A 6,614-nucleotide genomic window follows, 5' to 3' on the forward strand; every position below is an offset into this window, starting at 1 on the left:
CGTCAGTAAGCAGGCAGGCCTCAAGGAGTGCAGCAGCGTTTCTTAAGTAGGTCGTAATCCTTGTGCATCCAAAAACCAAAGAACGCGTAAAATTTCGGAACCGTACACAATTCACAGCAGACGCCCCTTGCGTTACCGCAACATCGCTTAATCTGCTTCACCAGGAATTGAAGTAATTTGATAGTGTACTCGTGTGACCAGATGTCAGAGCTGTGAGCTCCGGCTATAATTCTACTTTGTGACGTTGCTATGCGGTGCCGCGCTTTAGCGTATTTGTCCATTTCCGCAACGTCACCCAGCATATGTCTTTTAAAATAAATTTAGCTTTTAGTCTCAGCTCGCTTTCTTTGATCTTGTTCCATTTTCTTGCTCTGTTCCCAAGTAATATATTATAAAAAAACAAGCGATTTTGCGTCAGACTACTACAACAAACCACCGGAATTCTGCGGCAGTACGACGAAAACCGTAGCACGCAACGGCGCCGAAACAGACGGGATAAAATATTAGACGTCATTGAGGCACTGGTGGAAGATGGCGCCCAAATATGCCCTCGCGTGTCGTATATATATATATATATATATATATATATATATATATATATAACCTCGCCGGCTACCGCCGATTACCTGATCGCGTAACATGACAGCGGCCAGGCCGCCCACTTCAATTCGAATTTGCCATGGCTACTCCCGCCTCATAGGGACCGCAAGTAAACGTTACAATCAACATTCGATTAGTCTGATCTCACACTCTAGACAAAAGCATTAGTCATATTTCATCAGTACTGCGATGATCTGTTTATGTCGACGAACTTACAAGATATGGTGCCGCGGAGGTGCGCAGCTGTCGTGATTTTTGGGTGCAAAATGGTGCCGCAGCATTAGTGTTGAGGATGAGTTAGCAATGACAAACGCTTTAAAAGCCTAATTTTTCACTGGACAATAATTTACTTCTACCCTCAAGCATGATGTGCGATGACGAGCCGCAGTTTCGCCCGCAAGGCGAAGCATCGATTGCGATCGCAAATTAGCGGACATCTATTCAAAGTAGAGATATTAGTCATATCGGCTGTATAAGCATGTAAACATTCGATCACTAACTAAATTAACAAGCACAGTGTGTCGCGCGCACAGGTGAACATGAACACAATTCACTCGATAACCGCGAAAACTCATTGTCAGAACTCTGGAGTGAGGAAGCGCGGTAGCAACAGCGAGCGAATTGACCTTCGCGCTGCCTCTCGATTCAACGCGAACTAAGCGTCGAAATCGCAATGCATACCAAGCTACTAGCACTCGGCGCAGTTTGTCCACATCACAGATGCTTCGAAGAGTCCTGCGCGAGCGCGAACTTTGTCCATATCGCAGATCGCTTTCAAGGTAAGGCGGCCGCGATGTACGCAGCCGCCGCCAGAGTAGAACTTCCCTCCGTACCTCCCCTCCGCCTGGTGCCTCGCACGCGACGAAAGACGGCGCACTTCGTCCCCGCTTTCCTTCCATGCGCACGCGAGATTGAGCCGCTATCCTCGGCTGATCGTCACAAGCTTTCGCTTGCATATGCAGCGGCGCCTGGCGGCGATGTTATTCTGCTTTGGCTTTCTACGGAACATCAGGGTGACGCCGACAACGACACCAGAAATGCTTCTGGAGTGTCCATATAATTGCTATCGCAATAAAAGCTGATTTCGTTGTATATATCTACCACCGTTCCGCGAAGAGGCGTCAACGTTGGGGCATAATAAAACTTGCTGTTTGGCTTGTTGGTAACTCGTCATAGTGAAGTAATTAAACGTAATTTTGCACTCCCGCACTCCCGCACATGCACACCCACACAGGCATACACTTGTTTAGATTGTGGAAGAGCTTTCCCGAAATCTAAAGAAGGTCGCGGTCTGGCATGGAGTGCCGCAGGTTTTTTCGGCGCCCAAGAAACTCGAGAAACTGTGCCCGCGCATATACAATGGACAAAGCGCGGATGCCAGTAAAAACAAGAGACGACCTTCGTAAAATGTTCCATGGCAGTAGTATACTCTATTCCACAATCCTGCGGAAAAATGTACGTCGGGAAAATAGGAAGATGCTTAAATGACCAGTCAAGCTAACATGCGCTAAAAGGAAAAAACAAGAAAAGTAGAAGAGGACAAGTTGCTCATCTCATTGCGCAGGTTGCATGATGTAGATGTGAACCATGATTTTCTGATGCCCAGGTTCTCGGAGAGAGCGCACAAGTAACGACCCGTGTAGCTTTAGAAGCTTTTCTCATCCAAAAAAATTATGGATCAGTGCGTGAGAGAATCATACATATATTTGTGTCCTGCGGAATTTTCCTTTCTTGATAGAAGGCTTTAAAGTGTGGTACTTGCTTGATTTTGATTTGTCTGGCTTTGATGTTGGTCACTGTGCATGCGTGTCCCTGTATAAAAATGGCTTCTATTCACTGTATAAACAGTTAGTAGTGAGCGCTGTGTGTGTGTGTGTGTGTGTGCGTGCGTGCGTGCGTGCGTGCGTGCGTGCGTGTGTGTGTGTGTGTGTGTGTGTGTGTGTGTGTGTGTGTTTGTGTGTGTGTGTGTGTGTGTGTGTAGGGGGGTGCGTGAATGCGCGAGTGCGAAATTGCGCCTTGTAACTGCGGAAAGTTTGCTATAATGAACGAAGCTGCTGCTAGAGGCGCCTCTGCAGACAATGAGGCTTGAGTGGCACCTCCCATTCTGAACTTTGCACATTCAACTTTTTTGCATCAAGTTGTTTATATTATGCAGGAGACCCCACAGAAAAAGCTGTCATAGATTACAGCTTCAAGGAGTCACGGGCCCACGTTTATTGGCAGAGGGGCGGGCACAAAAAGCGACAAATAATACGTATTATAATGCATATGATGCATAATAAACACATACATAAGATACAGTGCATAATAAACAAGTAGCAATGGAAATTACGCTCACTCTAAAAGCATTCGATGCTTAACAGCAGCAACGAAATGTTTTTCGTTCTGGTTTAAGTTTCGTTCTGGTGAAAAAAGTTTCGTTCCGGTTCTGCTCCGGCAGAAAAAAAGAAAAACATTCGTAACGGTTCATAACAGTTTTGCTTCTCATGCAAAAATTTTCGAAGAAAAGTAACGTCAAAAACGGTATCTATTTTTCCTCAATATTTTGAGCATACCTTTCTCAATATTCGTGTTTCTCAATATATTTCTGAAATGCTTTTTCTCTCAGTTTATTTGTCTATGGGTGCGGTAACCATTTTGCGCGTCGTTTGATACGGTAGCGCGAATGTGATGCGGCTGAAGACGAGGGCTTGCACTGGTCGTCTCGTCCTTGATGAGGACATCCTTGCTTCGCGGTTTTCGGGCTATTGTGAATTATTAATTCTGAGATCATGCTCAGTGCCTTGAGACAAGGCACTGAGCATCATCTCAGAAGCAGCACGTCATCGAGCTTACTCGCCGAAATGGGAGACCGCTGTTCTGTTAAAACAAACTTAAAAGAACATAAACGAACGATAAATCTTCGATAACAAAGCGTTGTACAGGGTGAAAACATAACGATAAGCTATTCAGTGCGCAAGCCCTGGGTTTCGCTACGGTGTCGATCTGCCAGTGCACCGAGCGGCAGGCTTAGATAAATGAAGCGCTCGACCGGCTGTCGCTCGCACTATCGCTGCCTCAGAAATGCGCTTTTGCGGACCCCTGAGATACGCGCTAATTCTGACGTTGCCTAAAGTCGATTGTTCTGGACTGCCGACTTTCTCGTTGAACCGAAAACCGATAAAAAAAAAAAAAATAATGAATAACGTTTCGGTTGCGTTTCTGTTCCGGTCAAAATATCGTTTTTTTTTTTGTTTTTCTTTCCTGTTTTGTTCCGTTCCGACACATTGCTTAACACACATCTTGTCGGGGTAGAAGTTAACCAAAGATCGGCAGGCCGGTTGGCTTAGGGAGCGCACGGTATAACCATAGATGGGGCAGGGCAGGGTGACATGGCTTGGACCTCTTTTGAAGTCAGAGAAGTGCAGATCAGAATTAGTTTTGAAGAAAGACTCAGGAACATGGAGGAAAATAAATGAATGTCAAAGTGCACAAATATCTGTACCTCATAACGTGAAAACAGAATGGAGGAAGAAGTCAAGAAAGTTGGTTACTAATTAAAAGGTAACTGAAAGTGTAAATTGGCGTCCAAGAGGCCAATTGTTGGGCTGCTAAGCGTAAGGTCGCGGGATCAAATACCGGTCACGGCGGCCGCATTTCGATGGAGGCGAAATGCGAAAACTCTTATGTACTTAGATTTAGGTGCACGTTAATCGTCGAACCCCAGGTGGTCCAAAATATTCCGGAGTCCCCCACTACGGCGTGCCTCATAATCAGATCGTGGTTTTGGCTCCTAAAAACCAATAATTTAAAAAACTTTTCCTTTCAGAAGTTATCAAAAAGAAATTGAGAGCAACAAAGAGAGCAAATTCAACACAAATCGTGGAAACAAGAAAGACCATGGATATTTACAAGCATGGCAAGAAAGAAATCATAAATGAAACTAAAAATAAATAAGGACAGTGTCTTGGTATTTGAGGCCTGAGCTGGTTGCCTATAAACAAAAACATACCGGAGCAAATATGCCAGAGCAAAAATGACATGTGTGTGCTGCAGCACAAATCCGTAAACAACTCGGTAAATTCAAATGGAATATGAAGGTGTTCACCCACTGAGAACCGTAGGTAACGTCCGCCTTCCAGAAGCACTTCGATTCAATGCGGATAGAAGCATTAACCAGTCAGCCGTCCAGATAAGCAAAAGACGTTTATAGTATTCGTGGAAAAAATGCAGGGAAGAGATTGATGGGCATGGATGCATTTCAGGTATATGTAATTGTTCGAAGAAGATATAGAAGTTTTAAGGAAGAGAGAAAATATTAAGACAGGCAAAATGCTAAACTGATAAATATTTACAGATTACTTGATTAGCTCAAGCAGACTAGGTGACTATTTGTCGCTACCCCGTTTCGAAGGGGAAGCTGAAAAATCATCATCATCATCATCAGGCTACGACCGACACCGGTGTCGGCTTGCGTTGGCGGTTTCCGCTGCAATGACCCAGTCCCATGATTTCACGATCATCTATAGTTCATTCACATTCTGGTATTCCCCTCACGTGCGTGGGACAAATATGTTAAGACAGGATTCTCTTTCGTGACGATGTACGAGCTTGAGCGGAAACAGTGAAATAACATGACGTGTGGAAAGGACTGACACCTTGTCTCACGTCCTGTTTTTGCATTGTTTCCGCTCTGGTCATGAACCCAACCAGCCCAAACGCGTATGCCTCGGATGTACTAGCGTTGTGAAGAATGTCCGTATTAATATGTTCTGCTGCGTGTCAGTCAGTAAAGGACATTATTGAAAGGTCCTGCGAGTTTGTGGGACGGGCAAATGGTCCCGCCTAGGTGACAGCCAGGAGTTCTTGAGTCCTGGTGGCTTCCTCGGCCCGCTGGACAGCCCAAAGTTGATTATCAGTGCAGAGCTGAGCAAAACAGTCTTCCAGCGCACGCAGAGGCGATCGCGCGAGGCTGCATTAGAGCACTGCACGGCCCGATTTTTGCGGCCCGGGCCCGGCCCGGCTCGTTTTACATTAGGCGGCCCCGCCCGAGCCCGATCAAAACTTTTATGGCGGACCCGGGCCCGGCCCGGGCCCGGAAATAATCACATTACCCGCCCGGCCCGGCCGCAACCCCTTTACCTTAAGCCCGAGCCGGCCCCGAGACCCGGCTCGAAACCGGCCCGAACCCGGACCGAGACCGAAAAATACATGTTTTTCAGAGTTGAGAAGCCCGAGAATAACTCGCAGAAAGGCCCGAGCCGGCCCGGGTGGTCCGGGTCAAAAAGTACACGCCGTGCCCGAGCCCGGCCCGAGCCCGTAAAAAAACTGCTCTACTCGGCCCGGCCGGCCCACGGGCCGCCGGGCCCGAGCTTTCGGGTAAGCCCGAGCCCGTGCAGTGCTCTAGGCTGCATCACCATTATTGTTTCTTATGCCTCGACATTCCCATAGTATATGCTCCAGATTGGCTCTAGAACCACAGTTCTTGCATTTATCTGTCTTGCGCATGTCTGGATAAATGATGTGCGAGATCGGTGGTTCGGATAAGTTCTGGTCTGTAACTGCCGCCATTCAACAGACTGCTTTTGCTGAGCTTTTGATGAGTTGGTGGGAAAAGGCTCCTTTGCAATTTGTAATGTTGTGTGATGTCATTAAATCTTGTCATACGATCCTCCCACTCCCACTCCTCTCCATCCTTGTTCTCCGGAGACGCTAAGGTACTGGCACTATTACCGGACGTGACTCGGTCCGTAAGCCCTCGAGCCACGTCATGCGCCGTCTTATTATTATGCTGTCTCCTGGCGAGGTGGAGGTGTGAGCGGGTGTCCATATTAAATAAACATTCCTTCATGACTTTTGTTGCCTGCCATCAGGATTTGTAGTGCTTCCGGAGAGATTCGGTCGTTAGCGAAATTTCGTACTGCCACCTGAGAGTCACTGACTATTACGTCCGCTTCGGTCTGTGATACGCTAGCACAATGACTATCTCCTCCGCAGTATCGATTTTTGGTGTGCTTGCCGTATGCATGTTTTCC

This window comes from Dermacentor silvarum, chromosome 1 (assembly GCF_013339745.2).
Source record: "Dermacentor silvarum isolate Dsil-2018 chromosome 1, BIME_Dsil_1.4, whole genome shotgun sequence".
Lineage (NCBI taxonomy): Eukaryota > Metazoa > Arthropoda > Arachnida > Ixodida > Ixodidae > Dermacentor > Dermacentor silvarum.